A 5,858-nucleotide genomic window follows, 5' to 3' on the forward strand; every position below is an offset into this window, starting at 1 on the left:
TTTTTATTTTTTTTAAGTTTTTGGAGCAGGGGAGAGTTAACATTTATGTCTGGTTTTCATTTCTGTCTGTGACCCCCAATGGAGAGAACGGGCCTAGCATCCCTAGAATGGTGCCTTTTCATAAGTACATTAGAGAAGAAATCAGAGGGATTACCTCCTCCCTTATGTCCCCCCATCATTGACTCAACATTTGTTTTGTATGGTTGTTGGCTCTTTAGAATAACACTCTTCTGCTCCAGTTTACTGCACTCTTCAGCACCCATGTAAATGCTGTGAACTATTTCAGTGGTAAAGGTTGCAGGTCCTGCCAATTTGGACCCCCTTCTGCTGTACCTCCCATGGTGGCACGTCCTTGAGTGTATAAATCAGAAATCAGCCTTGAGATTAATAAGGTCAGTTATTGGGGAATGTAGCACAGGGTAAGGCTAACTTTTTAACTACTTATTTATGCCTAGCACACACTGGCCGAATGTCGGGCAACATTGGTCAGTTCAATAAAACTGGAGGACATTTGTTCCATGTGTATGGCAGCTGGTCCGATAGAAGCCACCGGTTCAGGTGCTTCTTTTGGACAAGCATGCTGGAAAACCAGCAGCCGACCGGCTCCTGTTCAGCGCTGAGAGCGCTGACCAGAGTGTTCTGGTGGGGGGAGGGGGGCGAGCCTCAAACTTTATACTCTTTCATTTCTACTTTAACATGGTGTAGAAGTAATAGTGGATGTTGGAACCAGCTTCACTTATTTGTCCCTCTATATGTCCTTGTATCCCATCCTCCTACCTTATATATGTGCTAAAGAAGCTACAGCTGCTGGGTAATTAGTCTGTGTTGACCTCTCCATTGAAGGTTACCAGACCTCCCTTAAGACTCAGTTCACACGGCTGATGCTAAATGAAGCGGGAATGCTGTGGGAGTGGAGTGTCAAGACCACAATTAATGTATCCCTCTAATGGACAATACAGAATCGGCTATGAGCATGAATATGTTAAGTCTGGATTGTAAATGCTTTAAAGCTAAACTATAAAAGACACAACATAATGCAGGCCTGTAATCATGAATACATCATGAAATGTGTTTTTTAAATGCAAGAAGTGTAAGTACCTGAATTTGACTTGGTATTGGGTATTAGCCTCTTGCCATCTCTGCATCGCAGAGCTCAGGCTGGAAGAGGGAGGAAGGGGCTCAGAGACGATAAAATGTGCTGCATGACAAAGGTGTGAACAGGTAATATGCTAAAAGAAGGAGAGTTCTTTCAGGGCAGTTAATGCTGGAGTCTATAGTTCAGTGGTATATGAGGTGTGTCTAAAAAGTTTGGTGAACGGTATCAAAAAACAAACAAAACATAAGATATAATGAAATTACCTTTATTGCCCTTCAAAATAATCGGCAACCTTCACAACACACTTTTTGCAATGTTTATAGCTTCTGGAAAATATCAGCAACAGCCTCTTTAGGAATGGATCACAGAACTGATGTCAAATATTCTTGGATTGCCGCCATGTCCGCAAAACGCGTGCCTTTAATGACGCTCTTCAGGCAGGGAATTGTTGGGTCGCGGGGAAGATGGTGAATGCCCTTCCATCGATTGCCACTTGGATTCCGGATCAAACAGGTAGCAACAGGTCTTATCCCCTGTGATGATGGTTCGCAGAAAGGATGGTAATGAAATCTCCAGAGGATTGCATCCGTTTTTTCTTTCTGTTTGTCTGTAAGCTTGTACGGCACAAACAGGGAACAGATCTTCTGCTTACCCAAATCTTCACGGACGATGATGCGCACCGTATCCTTGCTAACACCCATTCCCTGAGGTTTGAAGAAGCACTAATGGCAGTGTGAAACACTTCTTGGGTCCTGTGTCTTGGTCTTGGTGGCTGTTGTGTGTGACTCATGTTGGATCAATAGAAAATCACGTTGAATCATTTTTGTTGGTGTGCAGAATTTCCTTCTTTACCCAATTCCTCCGCCATCAATCGTAGAGTGAGTTGCCAATCTTGTGCCAGCATTTGTCGCATTCACTCGATCATGTCAAGGGTTCTGCTTGCCCAGAACATGGTTCTGCTTCTACCTGAACATGGCTCATACTCAGTCAGTTCCTTCCCATCGCAAAAGCGCTTGAACAAGTCGTAAACACATTTTATGCTCACAGCTTCTGTCACATACCCTTGCACCAACATTTCATGCGTCTACGTTGATGTTTTACCCAATTTATAGCAGAACTTGCACTGTGACCCTACCTCTCACACTGACTACGTTCAACTGCCCACAGCGGGTTTACCCTGATGGTCACGTGTACTCCACACTAGATGATGCTTCTTGACGTGTCTCTGGATAGCCATGTTCATGCACGGGCACCTGGCTCATATTGCCGATGAGATATTGGACCATGCACCGAACTTTGTAGACATACCTCATATATGGGATGCAGATAGTGCCTGTGCCCCTTATTGATTGTAATAATTTTATTATTTAGGTGCATGCCCTCTTGTGATGGTATCACCTGGTCAGTTCCTGTCTGCATCAGGCGCTCACAGGGCACCAGCAAGATGTTGCAATGGGCAGCCTACTATATCATCAGTTCCCTGTCAAATTTTACCCCCGGAGCCCCAAGATCCAGGATGGCTTCATATGTAGGACCAGACAAGACCACAGTTATGTTTTCAATTTCTTGCCCTGTTGGCTGCTATATGTGATGGCTATCCTCACAGTGTTACAGGAGGTGGTTTAGGGTGGAACCATCCATGTTTCAGTTGGAGTTTGCATAATAAGGTTCCCAGGTTTTAGGAAAATAGCGGGAGATGTTCTGTAGTCTTGTCTTCGTTTGACAATTCTGCTCCTCTATAGATAGAGTATAGCAAGTGTTGTTGCACTACAACAGGAAAAACAGCCTGAAAAGGAAACTACTATATCCACCACATCAAAAGACAGGTAAGCCACAATATATTACAGCAGCCTTACTCAACCTTTTTAACATGGAGGAACCCTTGAAATAAAGTTTTGGCTTCAGTGAACCCCTGCTAATTATTATTATTTACAGTTCAGAGTACATTAGGGTGATAGTTGGAGGAGGTTTTAGGTGCCAGCATTGAATGTGTTGGAACATAATATTGTTGTCTGAAACAGGAATGTGCTAAGAAGGGTGGCTATATTTGACTTACTACAAGACCATGTGGGGCTAGCATAGCCACCGTCAAAAAAGACGTGTAACAGTCTGCTTTTTTTTTATTGATACAGAAGCAACCATGGCCAATTAAACAGATTTATATGTGTGCTTAAGAAGTTAAGTAAACCTATTGATATTTTTGGTCCTCCCAGTAATGGCATTTTCTGTTGAAGACTGACAATGACAAAGCCAGCCACATGTGGATTGAAATTTGGCTGGTTCTGTAGGATCAGCTGATTTTTTATCCATGTATGAGCTAACTGCTTGTACACAGGTGAATCTATTGATTGGCTTGTGTACAACCAGCTTGTTGGGTTTTTCCAAATTGATCAGTGCTGCCGGCTATAGCCGGAAACAGTGATCATTGCATTCTGCCAGCGGGGAAGATTCCCTATCTGCAGAATACAATAGCACAGAGGGAGGAATCCCCCATTGACATTGCATGTGTGGCTGGGAGAGTTGACTCATTTTTAAATGAAAGAAGATGAATCTTATGGGTTGGCTAAGCCAATGTCTCACACCTTGCAGCAGTTTTTTCAGTGTGTTGTATATACTCCTTTAGTTGGCCTTTGAGCTACCTACCTGCATAGGCAGCCTGACAGCCAACTGAAGGCGCACACATGGCATACTGACAATTAATAATATCAGCATTGCCATTGGTAGTGGCTTAGTGTTGTCTGGCATTGGGCTGTCTATAAGGTCTATCAGATAGGCAGGCCAATGGCCAACTGAAGGAGCACATATATCAGGCTGACATCACTAAGGCACTGCTTTATAATTACCAGTACTATTGTCAGCCCGCCACCATGTGTGATCCTACAGTTGGCCATTGGCCTATTAATTCCTAACATTTCGTTTAACTTTTAATTAATGTTTTTTTTCTTTTGGGGTGGAGGGGGGGGGGGTTGGTCTCGTTAATAAGCTGACCTTGCATGTCAAATAGAGAACAGCAGAATGTTCTTGCAGAATGTTAGTCGATAGCCAATCCAGCTCCCTTTCCTTATAAAAAATTATGAGTTAAATTGTAAACATTATTGTGAAACTGAAATATTTGTAGTTGTCTATATCTGAAAAAATGAAACCTGAGTTGTAAAATTTGGTGACTTACCGTTGCATACCTGGTACTGTTCCACCAGCAAAATACAGTGAGATTGAAGATTAGTATGGAGCCATTAGAAGCAGGTGACATCCTTTTCGGGGCCCGAACATCACATACCAACAAGAATCGAATTGGGGTTTAGGAGTACATGACACACATAGTACATGGGTCAGAAGTGCACATAGACAGAGTACAACAAAAATTATCTCCCTCTACAAGATGAAATCCCCCCTCCAGTGCAAATCTTTCCCTCCCACTAGTAAAGATTCCCTCCACGCCAGTATGGCTATCCCTCCTCAGTATAGCTCCCCAACAGTACAGCACCCTTCTATCCTACCAGTACAGCTCCCTCCCCCCAGTGTACATGATGTTCCCTCAGTACAGCCCCCCCTTAGTTCAAGTTTCCCCCAGTAAAAATAATCTCCTTTCCAGTACAGCTCCCCCCAATACAGATTTCCCAACCCATCAGTACGCTTCTCACCCCCCCCCCCCCCCCCACCAGTACAGCTCTTTCCAGTACAGTTATCTCCACCACCAATGCAATTCCCCCAGTACAGATCTTCTCCCCACTAGCTCCTTCGAAAAACAGATCCCCTACAAGTACAGCTTCATTACCACTACTGCACCCCCCCCCCACCCACACATCAATAGACCCCTCCCCAGTACATATTTTCCCAACCCACCAGTACACTTCTTACCCCCCACCAGTACAGCTCTTCCCAGTACAGATGTCTCAGCTACCAGTACAGCTTTCTCAGTACAGATCCCCCCACCAGTACAGCTCCTCCCAGAACATATACCAAGCGCTAGTACAGCTCCCCCAGTAAAGATTCCCCCCACCCACCAGTACACTTGTCACTCCCCCGCTCACCACAAATACAGTTTTTCCCAGTATAGATGTCTCCACCACCAGTACAGCTCCCTCAGTACAGATCTTTTCCCCACCAGTACAGCTCTTCCCAGAAAAGATCTCCCCGCCACCAGTACAGCTGCCTCAGTACAGATCTCCCCTTCAACTAGCACTGCTCCTCCCCCACACTAGTATAGCCCCCCTGGTACAGATCCCTCCCAGCAGTACAACTATCCCAAATACAGATCTTCCCTCCCAGTACAACCCCCATCTAGTACAGATCCTTCCCACCCAATGCGCTCTCCTACCTCCACTAAATCAACTCTCCAGGCTTGGCAGTTTGGCATGAGCCCAGTGAGAGGACGTCCTCCCTTCGCTGTGTCATGAGGCTGAAGGTGAGAAGAGCTAAAGAGGGCCTCTTTAGACACCCCAAGTGTGCACCCAGAATCATTCCTAGCTTCTTGTTTCAGACAATCTGGAGGTGGTTTGGACCACTCTACTCCCCCACCCCCTTATCTACACCCCTGCATACAGGAAAAGCAACATGGTCACTGTAGTGCCAACCCCACCAGCTGCTTATACTTACCTTCTTTTCCCTCCCTTGCCTGGCCATTGGCACTAAAGAGAGAAAACTCTATATAAGCTTTAAGCCAAGACACCGGTGGAGAGGTAGCTAGCACTATGGGCCAATTATGCACTGTTGAATTTTACAGCACTTTCCATGTAACACTGGAGGCTTACTGACAGGAGGA

Source organism: Lithobates pipiens, unplaced genomic scaffold (assembly GCF_037356315.1).
Source record: "Lithobates pipiens isolate NorthernLeopardFrog02 unplaced genomic scaffold, aLitPip1_a1.2 Scaffold_17, whole genome shotgun sequence".
In the NCBI taxonomy this organism is placed as follows: Eukaryota; Metazoa; Chordata; class Amphibia; order Anura; family Ranidae; genus Lithobates; species Lithobates pipiens.